This window comes from Myotis yumanensis, unplaced genomic scaffold (genome assembly GCF_028538775.1).
Source record: "Myotis yumanensis isolate MYYU_CA2020_CCGP unplaced genomic scaffold, mMyoYum1.0.hap1 SCAF_9, whole genome shotgun sequence".
Taxonomy (NCBI): domain Eukaryota; kingdom Metazoa; phylum Chordata; class Mammalia; order Chiroptera; family Vespertilionidae; genus Myotis; species Myotis yumanensis.
Genome location: NW_027223760.1, coordinates 28,004,321 through 28,019,115, shown reverse-complemented (window position 1 = coordinate 28,019,115; position 14,795 = coordinate 28,004,321). Strand labels below are relative to the sequence as shown.

At 38.0% G+C, this 14,795-nt stretch overlaps 1 protein-coding gene across 6 annotated transcripts in view; it reads left to right on the top strand.

The window, feature by feature from the left end:
• The first annotated feature begins 349 nt into the window (after positions 1-349).
• The window catches only part of CNOT4 (CCR4-NOT transcription complex subunit 4), a 150,999-nt gene continuing 136,553 nt past the window's right edge, over positions 350-14,795 (top strand). For all 6 annotated transcript variants that reach the window (XM_070423960.1, XM_070423958.1, XM_070423959.1 and 3 more), the window contains exon 1: positions 350-554. The gene's annotated coding sequence lies outside the window, so the exon portion shown is untranslated. The remainder of the gene's footprint in view (positions 555-14,795) is intronic.

Here is a 14,795-nt window from a genome sequence, read left to right as displayed (position 1 = left end):
TTGGCTCCCCCTAAATTGGTTAAGCTCACCCCGAATTTTGGTATCCCATATTTGAGCAAACACCGAGAAAACGGAACCACAAACAAGATCGCCGACCAAATGACAGCGGAGCAGCACACGCGGGCAGTGAAGGAAGCAAAACACGAAGAAAGGCGGTAGTCTAGCAGCCACGTGAGGGAGCCTAGCAGCCCTGAGAACTTCAACTCCCAGCTTGCAACTGGGCGCTTACCGTCCGAAAACTACAACTCCCAGAGTGCCGTGGGAGAGGCCGCCCATCGCTCCTCCCGCCCCTCCCCCGCCCCTCCCTGCCGGATCGCCGTGCGCCTGCGCATGGGAAGCCAGAGGAGTCTTACCCTAATGTAAGATGGTTGCCCGTCTGGCTGTGGAACCCACCGAAAGCTGAGGGTGTCTCTCTCAGCCGTAAAGGTCGGACTCGCTGAAGCAATCAGGCCCGGTTCTGGAGAGTTTTTTCCTCGACACTCGTCCAGTGGTCTCTTGTGAGGACGCGGCAGCTCGTGGAGTCGGCTAAGGGAAAAGCGAGGCAAGGCAGGCGGGTGAGTCTATGCAGGGCTGGGCTTAGGGGAAACCCGGCGCTGACCGGCTACGAGAGAGCGGAGGCTTCGCTGGAACTGTGCAGGCCGCACCCCCTCGCTCCCCACCCTCGCCCCATCTTCACCCTCCTCTTTCTTGGTCTTCCTCCTCCTCCTCCTCCTCCTCTTCCTCCCTCTCCGCTCTACGCCACAGCAGTTACCACCAGGAAAAGGGAGCGGGCAGAAGGCGCCGTGGCGGCGAGCAGCTACTCCCGGGGAAATTTCTCCAATTGGGGAGTCGGGGCGGCTTTTCGTCTTCTGCTCTCTCTCCTCTACATTTTCGTTGGGGCAGGAACCTTAGAGCTCAGGACGCCTGGTTCCCCAGCCCCTTCTTCCCCTCGGACGGCCTTTCGCCGGGGCCCCTGTCTCCCAACACCAAAGCCATCACTGCCACCCTGACCCGTGTTGCCGCCGCTGCTCACGGATCCCACGGCTGCCTGCCCACTCGCCCCGCGGCTTGTTTGTGCTCCGCTCCGGCTCCGGAGTTAGCCTTTGCCCCCTTCTTGCAACCAGCCCCCGGCCGGCCTGCCCGCCCCGGGAGAGCGTCTTCCGACGCGTGGAGTCGGAGCTTGAACCGCATCTGTCATTTCCAAGCTGCCCCTCCGCGGTGCCGCTGCTCGTCCTAACCCACCTGTTTCACCGCTTTCTTGGGAATTGCCCGTTCCTCCCCTCGCTCCCGTGCAGACTCGGTGCACGTTCACTTCCAGGAAAGCGGGGTGCCCCGTGTTGGCCCCGGGCGAGTGGAGGAAGTTGGGAGTGAAGGGAGCGAGGAAGGGTACGAGTGCAGGTCCTGAGTGCAGGGTCCTGAGTGCAGAGCGTCTGCTCAGGCTGCGCCGGAGAGGGACCTTCTCGTTTTGAGTTCAGTCATTTGTGGATTATTCGCTCTGTCGGGAGGGTTGGTTGCTTTTTGTTTTCCTCTTTTCATTTTGGACCGGTTTGTCCGTGCTGCTAAGCGTTCTTCTGAATTGCCTCTCCCCAGGACACTTAATGCTGGCTCTGATTATACTAACAAATGTTAGCCTTGACATTTCAAAATAAGGGAGATCTGGCACACAGCCAAAGTCATCTGGGAACTCCTCAAGCAGATATAAGTGATATTTTGATTATATGCAGGTCTGTGGGTTACAGATCCCTTCCATATTGATTATTGACTAAAGGAATGATAGGGATGTTCAGCTTAATTGATGGCATGTTTTATTTATGGTTTGCGTGGAAATTTCCTCTCCAGCTAATATCAGACTTAGTACTTTTGGATTTTGGAAGTTCTCTCTTTGACATTCTTAGAATAGTAAGTATTTGAATACATTGTTTTCTTTTGAAAACCCATTAGATGTTGTATTCAAAAGAAAAGTAAATTGCCCCTCACTCCCTCCCGCCCCCCATATTAAATTCCTCATTTTTCCATAGAAGAGATGAAGGACTGGGGGAAAGAAATGACAAAGTATGCACACACATGCATTTGGTCGCAATCACTGTCATTATTACCTAAAACACAAAACTAGAAGCAAGAGGTGGCTTATGATGTCTATGTTTTGGCAAGAGCTAAGTTGAAATACATTGACTAGTGGCAAAATGAGAAGAAGGAGCCTTTGCTTTAATCAGACCACTGTGAAAAAAAAGATTATCAGAAAAGCGAACAGGATTACAAAAATCAGATACATCTCACATTGAAATAAGACATTGTGTTCTTAAGATATATGTAAAAATGTTAAAAGTCATAATAGTGATTTCATACAGCAATATATCTCTTACTTGCTAAAGTAATACTTGAAGTGTAAATAGAGATACATAGTTAGCCTTTTTAATCACTTTTGCACATTACTGTGTTGTGATTTTTACAAATTTTACCTGTAATACTTGAGTAATCTTACTTTTGGCATTATGATCACTTGATTGTGATAAATGGTCTATTTTATCAACTGTAAACCGAGGTAGAAAAGCTGTTTATAAAACTTCTTTTTTTCTTTTTAGCTACTTAAGCCCCACTCTGGGGAAACTAAATAGATCCCTACTCTGGGGAATTGGAAGCAATTTATATAGCAAACCTTGTTCTAAGTTATAATTTGAGGTTTTTAAAAAATATTACTTACATTTACTTTATTAGTAGGTTTTTTTAAAAAAAAGATTCCTTACATTTAGTTTATCAGTAGGAATGTGTTTAATACAATTAATCTTCACTCTTAAGTAAAAAATGTATTTCATTTTTCTTTGTAATATGCTGGTGGAGAAGCTTCCCACTTTGAACAAACCTAGCACACAGACTTAGAAACTCTTGGCAGTCATATTTGGCTGAATTATAAGCAGTGTGTTTTGGAGAGGACTGTTTATCTGGCAGAAGAGGGTAAATGACTTTAATACATCTTTTCTTTTGTAAAGACACTTTGCCTCAGTAAATAAAATTACAAGTAATTTTCTCCACTGCACACTTCCTTTTTCTGCAATCATCAAATTCTTAGTTTTAGCACTCTAAAGTCAAAATGAATTTACTTTGGGATCTTTATCACATCTAAAGAATTTAAAGTTGTTTGATATTTTGATAGGAAATAGGGAGCTGAGATTTCAAAATATTTTTGTATGGTTTAAATTTTTAGATGTAACATTATGAACATTTCAGCTTCATAATTTTGATGGTTAGAATACTTTCTGCCAGGTTCAGTTGTTGAATTCTTCAGATGAATAGATTATTTCTATAGGAAGGTTTTTGAGCACGAATTACTTAAAGTTGACTTATTATAACATTTGTTTTCATAAAGTTGAAGAGAAATCTTTCATTTTATTAGGATGAGTTATAATCAAATGGCAAAATGCAGGAAAATTGTTTTGTAATGCCCTCAACTTAAGGATAAATGGGAGCACTCGTAATAATTTGCAACTCATTACTGTGTAAAAGAAAGAGGGTACTGCTTAATGTTGAACTCCTTGCAGTCGGGGAGTTTTATTTTTAAAATTATGTGTCTTAAGAGAATGGAAAAATATCTTCTCTGTTTAAGTAATGTATTTTACAAGCCTTTCCTTCTCTCATGCTGTTTTTAAGGTGAAGCTATATACACTATTTTAATGTGTTTTGGGGGTGGAGGGGTACCTGCAAATAATACTCTGTAGAATCTATTTTAAGTCATTATGATTATTTTTATAGATCAGGGGAAATAGAAAGTTTTAATTTGTGAAAACTTCAGCCTCTGTAAAAATTTAGTTAGCTTTGTGTTATTAAATATGGTACTGTCTTGACTTTTTGTGAAAGAAGTTGCATTCACCTCAGTTGGTTCCAAAGAAAAACAATAGGGAAATAGGTTATAGAGATTTTTAGTGTTCTAGAAATAGTGTAACTAGAATGTACTACATACTTTTCTCAAAGGATTTCTTAATCTAAGTGGAATTTATAAATGGTTTTCATCCCATTGGAATAGTATGTATTGGATAAAACTTATTAACACATTCTGAGATTTAAATTTTTTTTCAACTACAGTTTGCATTCAAAATTATTTTATATTAGTCTTAGGTGTACATCATAGCAATTATATATCATATACTTTACAAAGTGTTCCCTCAATATATTCTGAGATTTAAAAAACTTTGTTACCACAGAAATAATAGGACCAATTTTCAAATGTCCATTCTTATATAAAATGTGGTAATATCCCTGATATTTTAAAGATAGTAATGTATATGTATAAATGTATATATACACACACACATACTAGAGGCCCGATGCACAAAGATTCGTGCAAGAATAGGCCTTCCTTCCCCTGGCTGCTGACACCGGCTTCCCTCCTGTACCCAGGATCCAGGCCTTGGCTCTGGGGCCAGAGCCACCTCCTGCCTTCACTCTGGCCTGGCCGCCGCCATCTTTGTCACGTCAGTTTGCATATTCCCTCCTTATTGGCTGTGGGTGCTGCTATCTTTGTCTTGAAGTGATGGTCAATTTGCATATTCTGTCTTCATTAGACCGGATTTCAAAAGTTGAGAGTACACAAATTATAAAGATGATGTAATTTACTGAATTAGTGATGTAAGAAAAGAAGATAAGTGGGACTTTTTTCTTTCTTTAAGTGGGACTTTTAAATCACCTATTTAGTGGTTTAATGAAAGAACTTTCGCCAGCATTGTTTTTAATCTTACTATTATGTGGATTTTATTAGAAAAGATTGTGTGGTAAATGTCAACTTTTTCAAGTGTAGTAATAGTATAATCCAGGGGTTTTGTCACATTTCTTTTTCATAGTATGTTTCTTTCATTTATTTTTTATTTATTTATTTTAAAAATATATTTTATTGATTTTTTTTATAGAGAGGAAGAGAGAGGGATAGAGAGTTAGAAACATCGATGAGAGAGAAACATCGATCAGCTGCCTCTGCACACTTCCTACTGGGGATATGCCCGCAACCAAGGTACATGCCCTGGAACGGAATCGAACTTGGGACCTTTCAGTCTGCAGGGTGATGCTCTGTCCACTGAGCCAAACCGGTTAGGGCTGTTTTTTTTTTTATTTTTTTCATCGGAAAGCAGTTTATGGAAGAGAAAATTTCAATATTAGGCACTTTAGGTTAACTTTCCCATATCAGAGATTTTCTTTTACCAGAAGAGAGAAATTACTACTAAAAAGATGATTATTTTTACTTGCTAGGAAAACTTAACTTTAAAGATATTACAAGTCTCCTGGTCTGTGTGGCTCAGTTGGTTGGGCATCAGCCCATGCACCAAGGGATTTCAGGTTTCATTCCAGGTCAGTGCACATGCTGGGGTTGGGAACTTGATCCCTGGTGGGGGCGTGCAGGAGGTAAACTGATCAGTGTTTCGCTCTCACATCAATATTTCTCTCTCTCTTTCCCTTCCTTTCTCTCTAAAAATCAATAAAAATATTAAAAAAATAAAGATAGTACAAGTAACAAGGCAATTTTAGTATGAATTTTTTATTTGTGAGGAGGATTTCATTCTTACTAATCTCTTTTTATACAAGAGAGTTGCCCTGTTTTAAACTTTAATTGCATTGGGTAATGGGTGGATGATGTATCACTCTTAAGATGAACCTTGCTATTTGTGTATGTGTGTATGTCAGATACTTGTGCAAAATAAATGTCAGATATTTAGTTATGATAACTAAAATCTCAATTCTTGAGCATCTAGAGAAAATTAGAGATGAGGAAATCAGAATAATCAGATTAGTTTGTATATCAGCCTAAAACCAGTTTGGGGAAAAAAGTCAAGGCAAAAGAACAGTATAATGAGGATAAAATGCTATTAATTTAAGATACTAGGTGTTATACTGCTTTGTAGTCTTGCTTTTGGAAGAAATTAGTGATAATGTTGTAGGAAAAATTGTAGTGATTGAATTTTGAAAAGTAGCTACAGACTGAAATATAAAAGGGGTTTCATTCTTCAGCAGCAACAAGCAAATACATTGTTATTAAGCCAAATATGTGAAGTGTCTTTTTTTAAAAAGAATTTTTTTTTATTGATTTCAGAGAGGAAGGGAGAGGGAGAGAGAAATGGAAACATCAATGATGAGAGAATCATTGATCCACCGCCTCCTGCACACCCCATACTAGGGATCAAGCCCGCAACCCAGGCATGTGCCCTGACCGGGAATCGAACCGTTACCTCCTGGTTCATAGGTCTACACTCAACTACTGACCCACACCGGTTAGGCATCTGACATTTCTTAAGCATGTTTTACAGTCCTTGGACTAAAGAGGAAGTGCTAATTTTTCTGATTGTTTAAGAAACTAATTAATTCCTTGTTAAGAGCAATAGGTGTCTTCATGAAACAACATTGACTGATTTGTAGCAACTTTCCCCCCCTGATTTTCTGCCTTTCATATTTTGCTTATGACTTTTTTCAGTGTTTTTGATATTCAGCAGTTGTTTGGGTGGACCCTCTTGTGAACACTGTAATTTAATAAAAATTTGAAATATAAATAGTATTGCTTTTGGTAGTAAGGTCATTTTTTTCTTTTGATTAAGATTCCCTGCCATTTTGATTAGATGATTCCTCTAACTATTTTTGTTTAATGCTTAGGTAAGAATTAGGATCATTAAAGTTCCCTACCAAATTATATCTTTCCAGAAATTTTTTCTTACTTTAAATGTGGACTTAGGTATTTGTTGTGTAAATAAGATGTTACAATGTGTTTTGGTTTTGTCATTTAAAATGAAGTAAAGAGACTATTGGTACTTTTTAAAAATAAAATTATTAATGTGAAAAATTTTAAACAGGTACAAAAGTAAACTTCCACATAGCGGTCACTTCAAAGATGATCAATTTATTTTTATTTAATTTTAAAATATATTTTTATTGATTTCAGAGAGGAAGGGAGAGGGAGAGCGAGATAGAAACATCATCAATGATGAGAATCATTGACCGGCTGCCTCCTGCATGCCCCACACTGGGGATCAAGCCTGCAACCCAGGCATGTGCCTGACCGGGAATCGAACCCAGACCTACTTGGTCATAAGTTGATGCTCAACCGCTGAGCCACGTGGCTGGGCCAAATATGATCAATTTATAGAGTTTATCTGTATCCCCACTTTCTTACTCCTTTGTCCCCCTCACTTTGACCTGGATTGTTTTGAAGCAAATCCTAGTCGTCACATTATTTAATTTGTGCTAGAACTCTTTTGACATAAAATACCTTGATTTTTAAAAATCAGGATTGTTTAGTTAGTTAGCTTGTCAGATAATCATTGAGTACTTGTTATAGACCCAGTTTTTGGGAAATGATCCAACCTCTCCTAAGAGTTTATTATCTTATTGGGTATACTTCCATTACATAAGTAGCATTATCTAAAGCATTATACAAATAATGTATGGTACATATAGTGTGAATCATGTTAGTGTAGGGGTTTCTTCAGACTAAAGTTCTAGATGTGGGGCTCCCTGGAGAAAGTTGGACTTGAACAAAGAATATGTACTATTTGTCCCTAGCTGGTTTTGCTCAGTGGATAGAGCCTGGGCCTGCGAACTGAAGGGTCCCGGGTTTGATTCTGGTCAAGGGCACATGCCTGGATTGCATGCCAATCCCCAGTAGGGGCGTGCAGGGGGCAGCCAATCAATGAATTTCTCTCATCATTGATGTTTCTCTCTCTCCCTCTCTCTATCTGAAATGAATAAAATAATATATTTTTAAAAAAGAATATATACTATTTGCATTGGCAAAACATCTCCAGAAGGAGAATATTCCATACATTTCATGTGTGGGATGGAACCATGAACAAACTCGTAAATGGTGGGACCTGCATGATGTGAGAGGGATGTAATGAGTTTGGTCTCAATAGAATAAGGTGTTAGTTTCCAAAAATGGTGTTGGAGAAGGTAGTATAGTAGGGTAGAGCTAGATTATGAAAGGTTAATTCAGTGTCAAATTGAATTTGATATGTTAAGCAGAAAGGAGCCATTAATAGCGGTTCTCAATCTGTGGGTCACGACCCCTTTGGGGGTCAAACGACCCTTTCACAGGGGTCGCCTAAGACTATTGGAAAACACATATATAATTACATATTGTTTTTGTGATTAATCACTATGCTTTAATTAATGTTCAATTTGTAACAATGAAATTGGGGGTCACCACAACATGAGGAACTGTATTAAAGGGTCGTGGCATTAGGAAGGTTGAGAACCACTGCATTAGAAGTTGATAGGGGGTAGAAGATGACAATAAAAGTGCTTTTAGAAAGATTGCTCTTCAGTAGAGTGCAGCATATTTTGGAGTTGACAGTTGAGTGTGAAAAATTAACATCTAGCCACCGAGGTAAGGGGCCATATAAGGGATGTTAGTGTGGAAATTTTACAGGATTTGGCAGCTAATTGATTCTATCTCCTTTTCAGTCACTTATATCCAGAAATGACACCAAGGTTTTGGAGAATAGAAAACTGAGGAAATGTAGTCTATTTGTCTTTGATAGTAAACTGCAATTTTAAGCCCAGCTTTTGGTAAGGAAATGATGCATGACTACTTAAATAATCTCAAAAAATTTCAGTAGATAAAAGCTACCAGTGTTTTCAAATAGTTTTAGATATTTATTCACTGAGGTATAAGCATTGGGAAGATAAAGAAAATTTTATTATATAATAGTAAGATATGGAACTCATTTGTAGAAGAGTTTATTTGTCCCTGATCTGCTTCCTATGAGTGTATGAGTTCAAAAGGTATTAGGAAACTTATAACCAGTATATATTACTGGGTATCATTAAAGTTTAATAATGACCTGGTTAGAACAGAAGAAATTCTGATAAAATAGGGCGCTAAATATTGTCAGCTCCAAGCTCCCTTAAGGGTAGATAAGGTTAGGTCAGCAGACCAATGAAGAATGTAGAGACATTATTAAATGAAAGTTTATTCTTTAATTTATTTTGACATACTTTGCTTTGCAAAGGTATTATCAAAAACAGATCTAGTTCAACAGCAGCCATATTTGTTTCATTTGGATTTTTTAAAAGAACTGAGACCTTTGAAGTTATTCTTTTCTTTGTTTTGGTTTGTTGACTCTTTGTTAAGCCAACTTTCTTCATCTGTTGTGTATTTCTGGATAGCATGCTTGCTTTGTTTTATGAAGGAAGATTTCACATTTTATCTTAAAGCAGGGGGGAAAGGTAGATTGATTACTTGCTTCTGGCTTTGTAAATAGTAAATGAATAGTACTATTTATTATAATTTATTCTCTTGCTGCTTCTTTCATATGATGCTTTCTCTCTCCACGGTATTTAGCATGTGAGATCTCAAGGATTCTTACAATTGAGTCTGAAACCATCTCAAGCTTAGGTACTTACAGCTTCAAAATTAAATTTATCTTAATTTACCAATCATTTTCATTTTTATTATTATAAAAGGTATGATCTACCATAATAGTATGCACTTTTTAGGTACTTGGGAAATATTAATAAGGATAATATCGATGATGCAATATAGTACATTATTGGGAAAAATCTGTTTTTCATTGACATTCCTTTCTTCCATTCTAAGACCACCTTAATTCTGGAAATGTAACAGCTATTTTTGATATTTGGTACTTCCTTAGTTAGCTGTTCACGTGTGCTAATATGGTCACTAGAATAGAAAGCTATTGCCCTCTCCTTGGGAGTTTAACAGGGCCTTTAATGTGTTAATTTTGGATTTAAGATTGAATTGAATTCCACTGTGTGCGGGACAGTCTTGAGAAGGATTATGCATCTTTCTCATTGCATGTAGGAGGGAAGTAAATATCAGATACATAGTACAGTATTTGAGAATATCTTCAGTGGTAGCTGCCAATCCATTCTTTTCTCCCAAGAAATTTTAATTAATCTCTTGGAGTGTGGAGCCACTTGTTAAGTGTCATGGTGGGTTTGTGGTGGGGAAAGGAGAACGTAGGCTCCCTGCTCCAAGAATCTCTTCCAGATTTAATAACTTGAGTTAATCTCAAATTATTAACATTTTGCATAGTTTTCATTCATATAATTCTTGGGAGGGAGCTGATTTTGTGCTAGTGGCTTAGGAGGTGTCTTGGGTAGCCAGGAGGTAGGTGCATTGTAAACTCAGGAAAAGAGAGGAGAGGAAAAAATACTAAGTGGGAAGACTTCAAAGTCTAATAATGGCTACTGTGTATTTTTGCCTGAGAGGCATTCTTTGCTGCCTTTGGCTTCATACTTTAGATTTTCTAAGTTAGGTTATCAGTACGAATTGAGAAAGCTACAAATTTTAGCCTTTTCTAAATCAAGCTATTATTCATATAGACTTATGCAATTTAATCTCTCCAGTTTAAAACCTGATAATTTTTGTGTCTTTTCTCTGCCAGAAGGCAAGGAGAAAAAGGTAAGAGAAGAAAAAAATAGATATGATACTCCTCATCTGCTCATATGTTAGGATTATATTATTCTAAGATATTTTTTTATGGAAAACCTCTTCCTCTTATTTTTAATTTTATGTAATTAGTTATAAAATAGCTTCATGAATTTAATAGATGAATCTTCAGAAACCTCTTAAAAGGCCCTTTAACTATAGAGTTTGTGATAGGTTGAAGAGTATGTAAGTTAGATCCTTAATGGAACTTTTTTGAATTTCTTGGTTTTACTAAAACCTTTTGTCATATTGGACCTGTTCTAGATGTGAATTTTGCTTCCAAAAATTAAAGTTAGTCTTTCTTTAAGGTAGTTATCTTCCCTGAATTGTATTCATATCTGTTTTGATTATGGTGAAAACAAGTATGACAGTAAAATACTTTAATACAGGCATTCTAATAAAAGAACATTTGTCATGTGTCACCATATATTCTTTAGTCATGCCTAGCAAATATTTTCAATAGCTTTGTAGAACTCTGAGTAATATATCATGTGTTTGTGTTTATAGATTGTACTTTTTATTATATAGTACTAAATTATAGAATTTTAAAAATTTGGTATGATATTAAAGGAAATATTACTCCATATTTGGAGTAAAGGACTAATTTAAATGATTTTACATAATTGAATATAGTTTTTTCTGCAAGCCCTTTGAACTTTTCCTGTTTTGCTTTTTAAATATGATTTTTAGAGAGAGAAGGAGAGAGGGTTAGAGAGAGAAACACCAACGAGAGAGAAACATCATCTGTCAGCTGCCTCCTGTACACCCACTACTGGGGATCAAGCCTGCAACCCTAGCATGGCCCTGACTTGGAATCTAACCATGACCTCTTGTTTCCTGAGCCACACTGCAGGGCTCTCTTTGCTTTTTTTATTGTTCTTACTAGGATTTTCCAGTATAGTATGGAGCCAAACTGCCTGAGTGTGAATCTTGGCTCTACCACTTAATACTTGTCAGACTTAGAGCAAGTTACTGTACTCTGTTTGAGCCTCAGCTTCCTCAGTTGTAGGAAGGAGATAATAGGATTGTTGTGTGGAGTAAATGAATTAATTCATGTTCGCAAAGTGCTTTGAATAGTGTTTGGCAAGCCTTGTATAAGTGTTTGCTATTTAATACATTTGAAAGAATTAAAAAACATCCAATTTTGAACACTTAGCTTTTTATGCAATACTAGAGACTCAGTGCACAAAATTTGTGTACTGGTAGGGTCCCTAGTGGCCAGGTACTCCCTCCCTTCCCCCGGCCACCTGCTGCTGCCAGGGCCTCCTTCCCTTCCTCTGGCTGGCCCCGCCCCATGGTCAAACTCCCGGTCAAAGGGACAATTTGCATACTATGCTTTTATTATTTAGGATGCTTTTATTATATAGGATACTTCTTAATATCTAGGTACTGGACAAATGTTTTCAGAAGTTATTTGATCAGTTGGAACACAAAGTGTTGAGGGAGTAATCACAAGGACTAGTCTTTCTGGAAATATTTTGAATCAGTGAGTAGTGGAAAATAAATCTGTATAAGTATGATATAAAATGGTGATGGAATGTTTTGAACGAAGGCAGAGGCATTTAGATTTGGTTGATAAGAGGGGAATCATTGCAGGGTTATATTTTTATTTTTTTGAAGTCAGGAGAGTGATGTGTTTAAAATAGTATTTAAGAGGAGATAGTTTTGAGTGTCCTTGGTAGCATAGGTTTTTGTGGGTTTTTTTGGTCTATTTTGTTCGCTGATCTATCCTGAATGACCATACAATTTGCCTGGTAGAGAGAAGGTGCTATATGATTTTTTATAACCTTAAGGGAAACTGAGCTAACAGACATAGAAGCAGAAAGGATCCTAATTAAACTTTTGGGATCTCTACCTTTAAAGGGGCAGAAGTGAAAAAGATACTAAAGGAACAATTGGAGAGGTAGAAAGAAGATGGACAAGTATAAGTCTTAGAAAACAAAGGAAGAAATTTACCAGCAGAGAAAAATCACCGATAGGGATAGAAAGATCGAGCATGGTGTTGCTTCTATTTCAAGAAGAAAAGGAGTTGACATAGTCTAACACAACATTCAAGGAGAATGAGAATTGATAAAGCCGTTTAGCTTGAGGTGTGATAATCACTAACTACATTAGAGTAATTTTAATAGAGTAGGACTATAATCAAATTCGGGGGGAGGTTAAGGAAGGTAGTAGGTGTAGATGCTATGTAAAGACTAGTCTAGAAAATGACTGGAAAAATGGCAAGAAGACATTATAATAGCAGCTTTCATAGTTATCGAATGTGTACTTGGAGAAATTCTACAAATTAGAGATGAGAAAACGAGGTATTTTGTGCTGAATGTCAAGTTTTCTGGTAGACAAGACATTATACATACATACTTTGCAGGGCTCTGCCACTTGCTAACTTTCTAATTTTAGGGAAAGCTGCTTAATCTTTTTGCATCTCAGTTTTCTGCATGAAGGCAATGGTAGCACCTATTTCTTTTAAAAACATTTAGAACAATGCTTGGTAGGTGGTAAATGAATGATAAATATTAGCTATAATAATCCACTGCTGAAGGAGAGTAGAGAGTAGGATTAGAGGCTTGAAGAGAAGAAATACAGAAAAAAATAAAATAAAATATTGCTACCCAGCCGGTGTGGCTCGGTTGGTTAAGCATTGTCCCCTTAACCAGGAGGTCACAGTTTGATTCTCAGTCAGGACACATACTTGGGTTGCCGGCTCCATCCTCAGAGGTGGGTGTGCAGGAGGCAGCCAATTTATGTTTCTCTCTCATTGATGTTTCTGTCTCTCCCTCTCCCTTCCTCTCTGAAATCAGTAAAAACATTTTTTAAAAAATATTTTTTATTAATTTTTTACAGAGAGGAAGGGAGAGGGATAGAGAGTTAGAAACATCGATCAGCTGCCTCCTGCACACTACCTACTGGGGATGTGCCCACAACCAAGGTACATGCCCTTGACCAGAATCGAACCTGGGACCCTTGAGTCCGCAGGCTGACACTCCATCCACTGAGCCAAACCAGTTAGGGCAGTAAAAACATTTAAAAAAATTATTGCCAAGTAGTGGCAAGAACTAAATGAAGAGGCCTTTGAATCTTTGCCCTGGCTGTTCTCTCTGCCTAGAGAGCACTTTTCCAAATATCTATCTCAACTTTTCAGACCTTTGTTCAGGTGATCTCCTCATCACTAGGTCTACCCTGACTATTTAAATCCAGGCCCCTCACCCCATTATCTGTATTGTTTTATTTTTGTGTCTTCAAACATATAAACCACTTATTCGTTATACGTACTGTTTGTTGTTAATCTCCATCTAGGATAGGGACATTTGTTTGTTTCCTGATGTATCCTAGGTTTTGTGAATAGTACTTGGTGCATAATAGGTGCTCAGTATATGGTTTTTGAATACATATATAATTTTACCATTGAAGTTGGGTGGATGGAGAAATATGAATTCAAGGGCTGGTGGTGGTGCTTTTTGGAGGAGAGCCAATTTTCTGAGATTGATGGACACTACATAAAAGTTGACCTCAGAGACTTCTTTTTCAAATGAGTTTTCTCGGTCCATTTTGATACTGTTTTTTTTGGGAGTCAGTTGGGAAATCCATTTGCTGAGGAAAGTAAAATGTATGATGAATCTCTTTTTGTTGCAATAATTATATTTTACATTTGTTAGTAAACCTTATCTTTGAGTGCTCATTAGATGCAAGGCACTGTTCTAATCGCTATATTATTAATTTTTAAAAATTCTACAACAGCCTTACAAGTACATTACAGTTTCCTTGCAAGTCATCTTTAGTGGTGAGGGAGAAGCCCTTTGCACTGAGGCTAAGAGCATGCTTCCCTGACTTTTGTTCTATTGACAGGGAGCTTCTCAGTCCTCATTCCTCCTGCCAACACTCACAGCCTTGACACTATTATTTGCCTGAAGTCCATCAGGACTAATCTTATTATATCATTTATCCCTCTTTGTGTCAGTCACCATCAGTTTCCTAGTTGACACTTCATGTTTCCCACTTTAATCCTTACAATGTTGTGAATGATTTCTTTTTCACTCCTCTCCATCATCAGCAAAATTTTTACATGTCCTTGTTTTTCCCCCCTGAACATTTCCTCCACTTTCTACTTTTCTGAAGACACTCTTGCCCTGCAGCCCTCTTAGGTGTTTGCTGTTATGTTTTTCATTTTTTTCTTATATGTTATCACCATGAAGAGTCAGCAGCAGGAGTCCAAGAGGAAGACTGGTTTCACTGAGCCTGGAAATGGGGCTAATGTCTTTCATTCTCCTCTTCTCCCTAAAACTCATCTACTAACAGGTCATATTGTCCATAAATCATCATGTTTGCTGGCGTCTACTACACCCTGGGTTACTCCTTATCTTTTCTTGACTATTTTAGCTCCTAGCTCACTGTC